Below are 12,623 nucleotides of genomic sequence, written 5' to 3' on the forward strand. Positions count from 1 at the left end.
ACTGCAACAGCTCAGAATGTCACGGTTTTTAACTAATATTAGATAATGAGACGTAAAGAAGCTATTTCTACTTAAGTGCCTCTACCTCACTCTATAAGTTTTATGCTATATCGGTTTTATAGTCGCTTTATAAGAATAAATAATGATCTGACTCCATATTTCAGTAGCCAGGTATAAACTTCTGGGAACACAGAGTTTTCTGATTGTTACAAAAAAACTATTGCACTTTTTACCTAAAACCAAGTCGGGATTTTGTGACATTTCGGGGTTTTTGTTGTTGTTGTTGTTGTTATTTGTTTGGTTGGTTGGTTGGTTTTGGGTATTTTAGAGTTTTTGTTTGTTTTGGTTTGAGGTTGTTTTGTTTCATAGATGTTGTTTTTTAAGATTTTTTACATTCTGAGCAGCATCACTGGGAGGCACGAAACTGTAGAGAACAGCAGTATTAAGAATCAAAAAGCACTTTTGCTGCTCCAGTACAATTTGAAACATGAATTATCTGGTTTACAACTCCTCACCTTCCACAATTACCTCTAATAGTGGCAGCACACAAGACAATACTCTGGAATTTAAATAAGTCCATTTATTAGCACAACAAGCAGCAGTTCTACCCTTCTGAGAGCTTCCTGCCTGCCAGGAATATTCAGAGCACCACAAAACCATGGAATTATTTGGGTGGGAAGTGACCTGCTCATCTCCTTCCACCCCCTGCCATGGCAGGGACACCTTCCACTATCCCAGGGTGCTGCGTCAGTCACGGTGTTGGGAGTGATCTTAGGGAAACTCCCAGATTTTCCCATAAATACTATTCCAAAATGAAAACATGGACCCCAACAGATCTCTAAGCTACACCAGGAGTAGCAACAACTTTGTTTTTACAAGCCCAGCTCAGGTCAGAGAGGTGCAGGTCAATGTGACAGAGGAGGTGCTGAAAATATGAGGGTGAACTTTGCATTTCTGGCTTGAAGGGAGGTGTTTCATACAGAAAAATCAACATTCTGAGTGCAGGCAGCTGTGAGAGCTGGACAGCCTGCAGGCCAGCCCCAGGTTCTTCAAGGGGCTTGAAGAAATATTCTGGGGAGGATATTTCACCTTCCTGGCAGACAAGCATCTTCTAACAACGGTGCTCATCCATCACATTAAGGAGGATAAATATTTGCTAGGAAGAAGGAAGCTCTGAAGACCAGCCTGGTGATCAGGAGCCATTATTTCTCTTATTATTTGTACCTATTAAAGAAAAATTTCCTCCCATGATTGGTCATTTAAGGCCATGCATATTTGAAAAGATCTGCATTTCCTCTCCTTTGGGGTGAAGGGTGGGGGTTTGAACAGCACAAGAAATTGTTTAAATGAAAGGACTGAAGATAAATTAGACACAACCAGTCCGTGTGCTCTTATTCTCATCTCCCTCCAAATTTCACAGCTCAGAGGTGGATTTTGATTTTTTTTTTTTTAGATTGGACTATCCCAGACAGCTCAGGGAAGGAGGAGAAAAATATCCTTGTACAGAGCAGTGAGGTGACAGCGCTGACAACAGCACCTCCAGCACACGGAGAGCTTGGACTTATCTCCCAACCTGCTTCCTCCCACCTTATCAGAGGCTCTGCACAACCTCCCCTTACTGCCCAAACAAGAGCCCTGGGTAACAGAAAATATGAGACTGTTGGTCAGAAAGGGCCCAGAGCTGGCTGGAATATCCAGAACCCATCCTTGTTTCCATGCCTTGTTTCCCATGAGCTGTGCAGAGAAGGGCTGTTGTCCACCTCACCACGCATCTCCAGGTGCCTCCTGCTCCAGCCTGGGCTCACAGAATGCCAGAATATCCTGAGCTGGAAGAGACCCACAGGGATCATCAGCCCAGCCCCTGTCCCTGCACAGACACCCCAACAATCCCACTCTGAGCACCCCTGAGAGCGCTGTCCAAACGCTCCTGCAGCTCTGGCAGCCTCGGGGCTGGGACCATTCCCTGGGGAGCCTGGGCAGTGCCCAGCACCCTCGGGGGCAAGAACCTTTCCCTGAGCTCCATCCCAAGGCCTGGCACAGCTCCAGCCCTCGCTGGGCTCCTGTCCCTGTCCCAGAGCAGAGCTCAGCCCCTGCCCCTCCGCCTCCCCTCGGGAGGAGCTGCAGCCCCCAAGGAGCCTCCCCTCAGCCTCCTCTGCTCCAGCTGAACGAGCCAAGTGCCCTCAGCCCCTCCTCAGACCCTTCCCCATGTTTGTATCCCTGCAGGGCTGAGCAGGCTGCAAAGGTTTGGCAGCAGGGAGGAACAGGCTCAGGAAGGACACACTGCTCTCCGCACACTCCCCGTGGTGACACAGTTCTGTCCTGGGCACTGGAGACACTGGTGGGACTCTGTCCCACTGTGGTCATGAGGTGATGCAGAGAGAAATGCCACTTGCATTTGGAGCTGTGCCTTGTAAAGCACCCTCGTTCATACACTGGGTAAAGGATAATTAATAAATCATCTAATTGTGAAACTGTCCATTACCAGCCAGTAGCTGAACCCATCCTAGGTACCATCAGCCGACCCACACATCATCAAGCATCAGCTGAGCTCAGGATCAGGTCTTGGAGAAAGCCAAGAAGGGAACAGAAAAAGAATCCCAGAAATGGTTTGGGTTGGAAAGGACCCTAAAGCTCATCCCATTCTGCCTCCTGTCACCTCCCACCAGACCAGGCTGCTGCAAGCCCCATCCAGCCTGGCTTGGAACCCTTCCAGGAAGCCACAGCTTCTCATCACTCACACAGGGAACAATTCCTTCCTGATATTTCATCTAAACCTCCTCTCTTTCAGCTTAAAGCCATTCCCTGGCACATGAGCTGACGCTCCACTCCTACAGCGCACCTAAAACGTGGGAAATCCTGCGTGCAAAAGCATCACCAGATGCTCGGGTCTGTTCCAGCACCCATTCACCATAAACAACCCTCATAAATCAGGGGAACACAGTGACTTCCACCAGCATTGCACTGAGACCAGCACTGTACTGCTGTGTAGCACTGCTGGATGTCTCTACATTATAATAATAAAAATTCAGTGCTCAGCGCCCTGGTTTCTCCAATCACCGTCCTTGCCAAAAATCCCGCTCTGTCCCTGCTCAGCTGCACAAGGGCAAGGGCAGCGCAGGGTTTTACCTGTCAGTGTGAGGCTGCTTTATCTAAAGCCTCCAGGACTGACACCAGAGGTCAGAAGAACGAGAATAATTGATATAATTCCCTGGGCAGGGTGAATGTTTAATCAGCTGTGTGTTAAGCCAGAAATTCTCCAGAACAGTTCCAGGGTTGTCATGGTGGCAATGGGATCTTAAGCTGATACTAAGGAACAGGCTGACAATGACTAACCAGGTGGTGGTTAAGGAAATCGTTAATTCTGCTGAGGTTGTTTGCCTGTAATCATTCCACCCCCGCCTTTTCCCTTCTCTCCTCTTCCCCTGATGTTTCTTGTCAGTCTTAACTAGTGACACCTCCAGAAGAGGCATTCTTAATTAGGGGCTCCATTCAGCAGGACCTTTTGCCTCGTGCTAACCTCAAAGAACCACCAGCCACGTAATCCCAGACAAAATCCTCAATTACTGGTGCCTCCCTGCACACAATTGACTTTACCCTCGTGCTTCCAAACGAGTGGGGCACTTCCAAAACTCAGCCATGGAGGCAGAACCATCTCTCTTCAGGCCTGGATTTGCTCCTGATGTGTGGAGTCCACAAGGAATCCCTCATCCCCAGCGCAGCTGCAAACGGGATGTTTATGAGTTTGGAGCATGGGTTTAGGTCCTGATGGGAAAGGGAAAATGTGCACTCCAAAGCTGCTTGGGAGAGAAGTAAATCCAGCCAGGATCTTCTTCTCTGGAATGGATGGGGAAATATAATTTTATGTGCAAACATAAAATCCCAGAATGGTTTGGGTTGGAAGGGTCCTTAAAACTCCTCCCATTCCACCCCTGCCATGGCTGGGACACCTTCCACTATCCCAGGGTGCTCCAAGCCCTGTCCAGCCTGGCCTTGGGCACTGCCAAGGATGAGGCAGGCACATCTTCTCCGGAAAACCTGTGGCTCACCCTCCTGACAGCGAAGAATTTCTTTGGTTAGCAAACCTAAATCTCCTCTCTTTCAGTTTCAACCCATCCCATTGCCCCTCCAGCTCCTGATTCAGAGATGCTGCTACACGGTGCCATCCCCTGAACCTCTGCTGTGTTCCTGCTCATGTCCCACGTTTTCTTTGCCAGGATGAGAGTTTGTAAGGATCAGAGATGCCCTGAAGAAGTCAGAGCACGGAGCAACCCTGCCAGGGGAGACAGGGATGTGTCTCGAGCTGCTCCTCCTCAGAGCCTGCTGCCGTTTGTCCTCACACATCCACACATTCTGCACATGAAGACAAAGATAAAAACCCTCAAACAGGACAAAAAAAAAAAAAAGATTTGTGGAACCTGGATGGTGGGAATGTGCACCAGTGAGCCAAGTGCAGCGTCAGGGAGGAATATCTCTACAGTCCGTGTAATTATTATTTCTGTCAGCTTCTTGCTGGAGACACTGAGGATTTCTTTCAGATTTGAGACAAAAAAACCAAAGCATCTGATTTTTATTTGGATATTCTTTATATGAAAGTCATAATTGCTGCAGCATTCTGTGACCTGTTCCTTTGACTGCAATGTTCAGTCTCTAACCTCTTGCAAAGCTTCCTCCCACGACACATTTGTACAAAGCTGAGACTTCTCTGGCATTTATTAAGCTCAGAAAAACAAATTCCTAATAGAAATCCAACTCAGGGAAAAAAAAAGCAAACTTATGAATTGCCTTTAAATGACTTTTCAAATGCCTTCATTTGGGATTTCTAGAGCTCTTCACTCCTGTGGAACATCGGGAAATACCCAAGGGAATGACATGAAGTTGTGTCAGGGGGTTGGGATGGATCTCAGGGAAAGGCTCCTCTGTGGTTTTATGACCAGCTCAAGCAACCAAAGCAGTTTCTAAAGTTCTGCCTGGGAAATTTCTTGCTTCTGTTTCAATTTAAAATACACTTGTAACTTTATTGCTGGGTAGACACTGCCTAACCCCTGCAGCGACATAAGCGAGCAGGAATACTGTGGGAAGAAGATTTTTCTCATTCATTGACATGAAACCACATGTCTAGACATAACTACGAATTGTTTTAACAACTCAGCTGAATTAACAACACTTAAACTTCTCTATAAATCGCCACCTTTCATAAAACATCACCCAAAGCTGAAAGTAAGTTTGTTTTTTTTTCTCTTCCCCCTGCTACCTGGAAGTAATTTGTGTATTAACGTGTCCTGAAATCATTTCTGAAATGCAAACATTGCCATCTCTTATAAAACATCACCAAAAGCTGAAAGTGGGTTTATTTTTTCTGCTTTCCCCTTGAATGAAAATAATTTGTGTATTAATATGACCCTGAAATAAATTCCTCTGTGCCTTGTGTGCTAAGAAAAGGGACTCTAGGAATTGCCCTGTACAAATGGATTCCTCTCTGCTCAGGGAGTTCAGGTTTGTGCTGAAGGCATCTATTTATGAATTTATGGATAATTAGTCCATAAGATGCTTGGATTCCTCTTTGCTCAGTAGGATAAGGGGTCCATGGTTTGTGCTGAAGGAAGATTTTGTCATCTATTTGTGTATTTATGGATAATTACTCCATAAGCTGCTGGGACAGACAGACGTGGGAAAGCCGGCACGTTCCCAGACAATAAGCTGGATTTGTGAGTGTTTGAACAAAGGAATAAAGACTTGCCAGTCCAAATAAGACAAAACAGCGCGTCTCAAAGCGCAGATTACGGAGAGAAACCCTCCCTTGCGTGTCAAATATCGGCAACGCCGCATCCCGACGGATCCCAACCCCCGAGCCCGGGCGAGCCCTGGCACGCCGGGCTCCCGCTGGCCGGGCTCCAGCCCTCACTGCGCTGGCATTTGTTCCGAGGGAGGCAGGCAAAGGAGGGAGAACTCGGGTTAAATATAACTCGGTGTCCTCCAGCAGAAACTCCGGCGGAGGAGCCGAGCGGGCGGGACCCGCCTGTTGAATCAGCAGCGCGCCCGGGCTCCGCTTTTAGCTCGGGAAGGGCTGAAAGAGAGCGGGGGAAATGGGCTGGAATACGTGAAAGCAGCTCTGTTTACGGGCCCGTATCGGCAGGGAAAACACGCTGTGATTAAACGTGGCAGCTGTCGGTGCTCCGAGGTGTTACAAGCAGGGGGTTATTTAAAGACAATGACTGGCGCCGTCTATTCCGCCGCGTTTGCGGCAGCCCCCAAGTTATTGCGCGGCAGAAGGGGACTTTTAGTGGCAGGGAACACTCTCAGCTGGAGGATTTCCCCCAAAAGCCAGGACGAACGATGTCATCAGAGGCTGCTCAGTGATTACAGAATCCCAGAATAGGTTGGGTTGGAAGGGGGCTGAAATCCCACCGTGGTCCAGCCTGTCCCATGGGCACCTTCCACTAGCCCAGGGTGCTCCAAACCCTGCCCAGCCTGGCCTTGGACGCTTCAGGGATGGGTCTGTTCGTGTTTACACGCACAAAAGTACACAGAAACTGTGTTTCTGATGTGCCTTCACATACCTGACACACAATTTAACAGTGACTCTCTCTAGACCACGCTCAGCCTTAAGTCTTGGGCTGGGTGACCCCATCCCTCCCTCCCAGCCTGGCTGCAGGGGCTCAGTGAGTCCCTTGATGAAGGAGGAGCCTCCATTTACAGGCCAAATCTACAAATTTCTATGGCAATCCTACCAATTTCTATGGCAATCCCACAAATTTATATGGCAAAGCAACAAAACACTCTTGAGAGGGCAAGTCTGATGCTGAAGGAGAAGAATCTGCTGCTGGCCACGGTCCCAGGTCTCAGCCCCTCTGCAGGTGCTGCAGATTTCCCACCGGCTCAGAGCCCTGGCCAGGGGCAGAGCCGGCACACGGGGCCCCAGGACAGGGACACGCTCCTGTCACAGGAATTCATGAGATGCAAATGGCTCAGCAGGGAGATGCAAAGCAGGGAGTGTGTGTGGGAGTCACGGTGGCTGTGACAGACCTGGCTCTGCCTTTCCTCTGTGGCACTGGATGCTCCCATCCCCATCCCCAAGCGCACCGGGATCATTCCTGTTTTGCAGGATTTGAGCAGGGACAAAGAAATTCCAGCTGTCAACCCCTTCTGGCTGCGCTTTCAGCCTTCAGGCCAAGATCCTGTTGTTACCTGAGAACCCAGATTCCGATTAAAAAGATGAGCAGTTCCAAACCTCGTGGTTATGGGAACAGCTCTGACAACACCAACTCCAAACAACAAACCCCCAGAGCCTGCCCACAGCTGTGTAACCCCGAGGCAAATGCAACACCTCTCACAGAATTCCAATACATCTCCCCTCCCTTGGGACAGCAACACTGAGAGGTAAAGACCCAGCTGGATGTGTTGTTGTTTTTTCTAAAAACATGAACAAAGATTTTCACGTATCCAACACCCCACAGGCTGATCCTACAAAGTCCTACAAGGTCCTGCCTTGGGGGTTTTGCCTCATCCAATTCCAGCCACCCAGAAATCAAACTGTACATCCCAAACTCCCCCAGCAGACACAGTCAGAGGTTGACTCAATTCGTCTTGAACAAGGTAACCGTGAAAGAGCCTCCCAAAATGTCCCCCCTTCTACTAAAAGTGCCACTTTAAAATAAAACCTGAGACTGAACTGATCCTGAACTGACTGAAGCAAACTCAGACCGAAAAGTGAAACAGCAGAGGCAGAGAGGGAAGCCCAGGAGCTTAAGGTTGGCATTTAGAGACTGATTTTTTTCTTTTTTTCTAAGCCAGATGTTACTTTCTATTCTCAAGTGATTTGTACCCAAGATAGAATTGAAAAGTTTGGGCAGAAGCAGATGAAAAAAGCCTCGACTAAATGATTCCGAAGCCGAGCTCTCAGTTTAAACCTACCAGTTAAAGCCTCAGTTTAAGGACATTCCAAATGCAAAAATGTAAAGCAGATTTAACAATATTTAATAAAATTGTTTTTTATTCTGCTCTTTAATTAGTAAATCTCGCCTCTTTCAATAGCAAAGTCGAAATAAAGGCTTCAGAGAGCTATCTAAGTAAAAAGAATGGAAAAATTTAATCAGGCAGCGGGAACTCACGCTTGAAACAGGCACGTCCACAAAATCCCACTCTAACAGGAGATGAATCTTGTCTGACAACACACTTTATTCAAAACAAACAGGAGGAACCACGTCAAGAACAGGCGGCAGTTGCTTGTAAATAGGTCTCGCTGCGATTTCCCCTCGTTTCTAAGACCGACACGGAAGCGAGCGCCGGGATCTCCCAGCTCTGGCAAACTCCAGGGATGAGCTGGAGTTGAAACCACCTCCCTCCACCCCCGAAGAGGAGGAGGAGGAGCGCTTGGGGGGGTCGGGGACAGCACGGGGAGAGGTTCGGGGACAGCACGGGGAGGGGGACAGCAGGAAGAGAGGTTCGGGGACAGCACGGGGAGAGGGAGAGCACGGAGAGGGGCACGGGGACAGTACGGAGCGCTGCCGACTCCGAACCCAGGGGAGCGGCTGCGCTGTGCCCCCTCCCGACCCTGAGCGGACACTTTGGGGCTCTCACCCCGCGGAGCCGGGCGGGACCCCCCGGCAGAGCCGCGTCCCCGCCGAGCCGGGAGCGCGGAGTTCCGGGAAGCCCCGCGCCGGGAGCGGCGGTGCCGCGGGGGCCGCGCCCCCGCCGCCGGCCGGGCGGTGCCGGTTCCCGTGCCCGGGCGGGGCCGCGCTGCGGGCGGTGCCCCGGGTCAGCGGCACCGGCCCGGGGAGGGGGAGCCCGGAGCGGTTCGGCGCCGCCGCTTCCGCCGCTCCCCCGCTCCCAACTTTCCGGGGGCGGCGCGATCGGAGCCCCCCGCCCCGGCGAGCGGCGGGACCGCGCATCCCGCGCCGGGACAAGCGGGGTCCGCGCCGCCGGCCCGCGCCGCGCCGGCCCCGCGGAGGACGCGGAGCCCGCGCACATCCCCAGCACCCCCCTCCGGCCGCGGTGCCACGTCCGGCCCGTCACGGGGCGGCCCCGCTCACCTGCCGTCCCCGCCGGGTGCCGCGGGCTGCGCTGGGCTCCGGCCGCCGGGGCCGCGCGTTGCCGCCGTTGGCAAGTAACAGTCTCCAGGGCTACGGTCACTATGGCGCCCGGCGCCGGGTCTCGAGGCAACTGTTGCTACCCCGGCCCCGCGCGTCACCGCCCGGACCCGCCCTAAAGAGGCGTGTCCAGAGCATATACTCTTCTCATTGGTGCAGCGTCTGTCAATCATCTGAGAGGGCGGGACGCATCGCGGGAGGACCAATGGCGTGGCGGAGAGGGCGTGGCCAGAGCTTGGCGCGCCGTTTGGCGCCTCGGCGCGGGGCGGGGCGGGCGCGTGACGCCAGCGCGCGCGGGGGGGGGCGGGGGGAGTGTGAGGGAAGGGGCGGGGTGAGGGGGCGGGGCCGGCTCGCGCGCCTGGGTGATTTCACCTCAGTAAATCACCCCCCCAAAAAATGAAATAAAATTTTAAAAAAAGAAAGTTGATTTTCCCGCCCTTAGACATTACGAAGTGGCGGGCTGGCGTTTTCTGCCGTTGCCGCTGGGGTTGTTTTTGTTTTTATTTTGTTTTGAGGTTTTTTTTTTTTAAACCCACTCCTCATGACATCAAACCGTCGTCATGGCGACGGCGGCGTGACGTCAGCGACAACAAACAGGACGGGAGCGGGTGGGGAAAGCGGGGTTTGGGGCGAACCGGGGGGATTTCGGTGAATCGCTGCTCCCTCCCGCTCCGGACGCGGCGCCCGGAGCTCGGCGGGGGCGGGGAGCAGCGGCAGCAGCGCCCCGAGACACCAAATCGTCATCTGCGGGGGCCACGGAAGGACGCGGGGCTGGCGGAGAAAGGCCGGAGAAAACCACCGGGGTGCTCCCAGGGCTGGACCCCCTCTGCTCCGGAGCTGCTCACCTGGAGAGGAGAAGGCTCCAGGGAGAGCTCCGAGCCCCCGGCAGGGCCTGAAGGGGCTCCAGGAGAGCTGCAGAGGGACTGGGGACAAGGGCTGGAGGGACAGGACACAGGGAATGGCTTCCCTCTGAAAAAGTGAAATTTAGATGGGATCTTGGGCAGGAATTGTTGGCTGTGAGGGTGTTGAGGCCCTGGCACAGGGTGCCCAGAGCAGCTGTGGCTGCCCCTGGATCCCTGGCAGTGCCCAAGGCCAGGCTGGGCCGGGCTTCACTCCCCGCATCCTGTCCTGTTTTATTTTGTCAGTGACACCCAGCACAAGCTCTAGGTCGCTCTCGTATTTTTTTGAATGCAGGTGCTGCCAAGGAAGACAGCATTTTTTAGAAAGCTTTACGAAATATCTCTGTTTGTGGGGTTTTCATGGGTTTTCCCCCTTACAGTTAAAGTCAGCAGAATCACCGCTGCTTTGCTCTGAAAATTCCCCGTCAGGAATTTTCACAATTTCCAGGATCTCCTTCCTGACGTGCAATAAAAGAAAGCTTTTATGATGTATTTTTTTCTGCAACGTTTTCTGAAAAGTATGTCCCAGCCTCAGCCAAGGAAGTGTGTGGAATTTGTACCCATGGAGACTCCAATAACACAGCCCGCTCCAAACACCACAGGATTATTACTTTTCTTACCTAATGCTTCGGGAAAGGAGTTACTGGAAAAGGAAGTGACTGAATGAGGCAATATAAATTGGAGACACTGGTTAGCATGTGGCCCATCTGCTGATGTGGGGTTCCTGTTCCTGCTTTTGGGGGATTACACTGGAATTACACTGGAAAAATTCCTGGAGCTGTGTGCCTGACCACCACGGACACACTGAGTGAGCTTTTGAGAAGCTCCTGAGAAAAATAATTTTTGTTCTTAATGGGCTGGAGATGCTTAGGCCACGGATATTTAAAAAGAACAACATTTAGCTGAGTGAAACATGCAGTAAAAGAGAAAATAGAGGTGGAATAGTTTTTTAAAAACTCTTTTTAAACATCCACCTTTACTCTTGGAAACTGAGACCAGATTAATAGATTTGCCTTTAAAACTCCTGATGTGTTTGAACGTTGTTCTGATTCCTTCCCTCAATCTCCTGTTTTACAGATGAAGCAATCCTCTGGTTTTCATGCTGGAAAAGCCCAGACCTTTCCTAAAAAACACTCAGTAAACAGCTATTTTTTAATAGCTCTTAATAGTCATTTATCCCTTCTTGTGCAACATGCATTGGGTTTGGCCACACTGAACTGCACCATGCTGACTTTGAATTATCACTCATATTTCCCGGGAACTAAATGAAATTCCTCAGTCCTCTCCCCTTTATCACCTCCAGTGTGTTGTTGCAGCTCTGCCACCACTTTATTTTTTAGACCATGATGAACAGCGAAAGAAATGTAAAACACATTTGGATGTGCGTTACCCTGGTTTTTCTGAGTTTTTTATAGCCTTTTGATTTTTCATAAAATGGAGTCAGATCTTTTTAGTTACTGTACAATATTAAAAGCAGTTCTACCTTTTTCCCACAGATGTAACATAAACAAATCCTTCGTTTTTCATTCTCTGTCCTTTGTTTGCATATTTCTAACCTGAAAACAATTGTAACTGACGGCTGGTCTGGCAGGTTGGCTTGAGAGGTGAAAACTCTAAAAGCCAATCTTCTGCTAGACCCACAGATGTATATAAAGTAAGAAATAAACAAGGAGTCTCTCTCTCCGCCTGGATTCAGCCTTGAGCCGGATCGGAGAAGGACCTCTGCCCTGCGAAACCTCTCTCTCCGTGTGACTGCTTTGTGTGTCTCAGTAACAGATGTGCTCCCGTTCTTCCCAAAGTGCCAATCACTGCGTGAAGCCCAAAGCACAGCATCCCGAAATTCACAGAATCACAGAGCCACTGAGGCTGGAAAAGAATCATCAAACCCAACCACCGGCCCAGCACTGCCCAGGCCACCACCAACCCCGTCCCCAGTGCCACAGCCACGTACTTTTAAACGCTTGATAACGCTTGAAATTTTTGATAACGCTCAGCACAGCACCTTTGGGAAAGTCTGCAGCCCCCCGGCAGTTCCCAGGGAATCACCATTTAACTCGGGACCTGCCTGCCTCCTCCTGTGCCAAGCTGGTCACTGGGGTTAATTTTTCTTTCTTTTTTCCAGCCTGTTGGTGAGGCAGATCTCGCTCCTCTCACACCGTGCCAGGCTCTGGGGGAAGGAGATTCGTTTCAAAAAGCTGTTGGTGAAGAAAGAGGAGTTTGGTTTTTCTCTCCCTTCTCTTTTCTCCCGGAGGAGCAGCCTGCTGCAGCTGTCTCTGCTACCCACAGGAGGGCACGTTCCTCAAAGCAAACTGGAATTCAGCTCCAACCCAGTCCCGCCCCAAGGAGCTCATTGATTGACTCCATTTCACTAAAGGGAGGTTTTGACAGAAAAAATAGTGTTCTGATGAAAGCAAATTCCTCGTGAAGGTAGCGGGATCCTTTGAAACATTGCGTTTATCCGCGAAAAATATTGTTAATGGGGGTGCTGGAAATGAAACCTGAAATGAAACTATTCCTTTAATTGTTTCCTGCGTGAAAAAAAAAAAAAATTCCCTGAGGGTTAAAACAGAATATTGCCTTTGGGATTTTTTTTTTTTGCTTAAAGAAAATGTTTGTTTGTTTTAAATGGGAGAATCCC

At 50.5% G+C, this 12,623-nt stretch overlaps 1 protein-coding gene across 7 annotated transcripts in view; it reads right to left on the reverse strand.

The window, feature by feature from the left end:
* The window catches only part of RFX2 (regulatory factor X2), a 66,820-nt gene extending 57,757 nt beyond the window's left edge, over positions 1-9,063 (reverse strand). For 4 of the 7 annotated variants that reach the window (XM_040086640.2, XM_040086638.2, XM_040086634.2 and 1 more), the window contains exon 1: positions 8,109-8,564. The gene's annotated coding sequence lies outside the window, so the exon portion shown is untranslated. Of the gene's footprint in view, positions 1-8,108; positions 8,566-9,029 lie in introns of those variants that run through there. The other 3 variants (XM_040086636.2, XM_040086637.2, XM_040086639.2) reach the window with 3 other exon arrangements.
* Positions 9,064-12,623: the final 3,560 nt, after the last annotated feature.

The sequence above is a fragment of the Hirundo rustica genome, chromosome 26, assembly GCF_015227805.2.
Source record: "Hirundo rustica isolate bHirRus1 chromosome 26, bHirRus1.pri.v3, whole genome shotgun sequence".
Classification (NCBI taxonomy): Eukaryota; Metazoa; Chordata; class Aves; order Passeriformes; family Hirundinidae; genus Hirundo; species Hirundo rustica.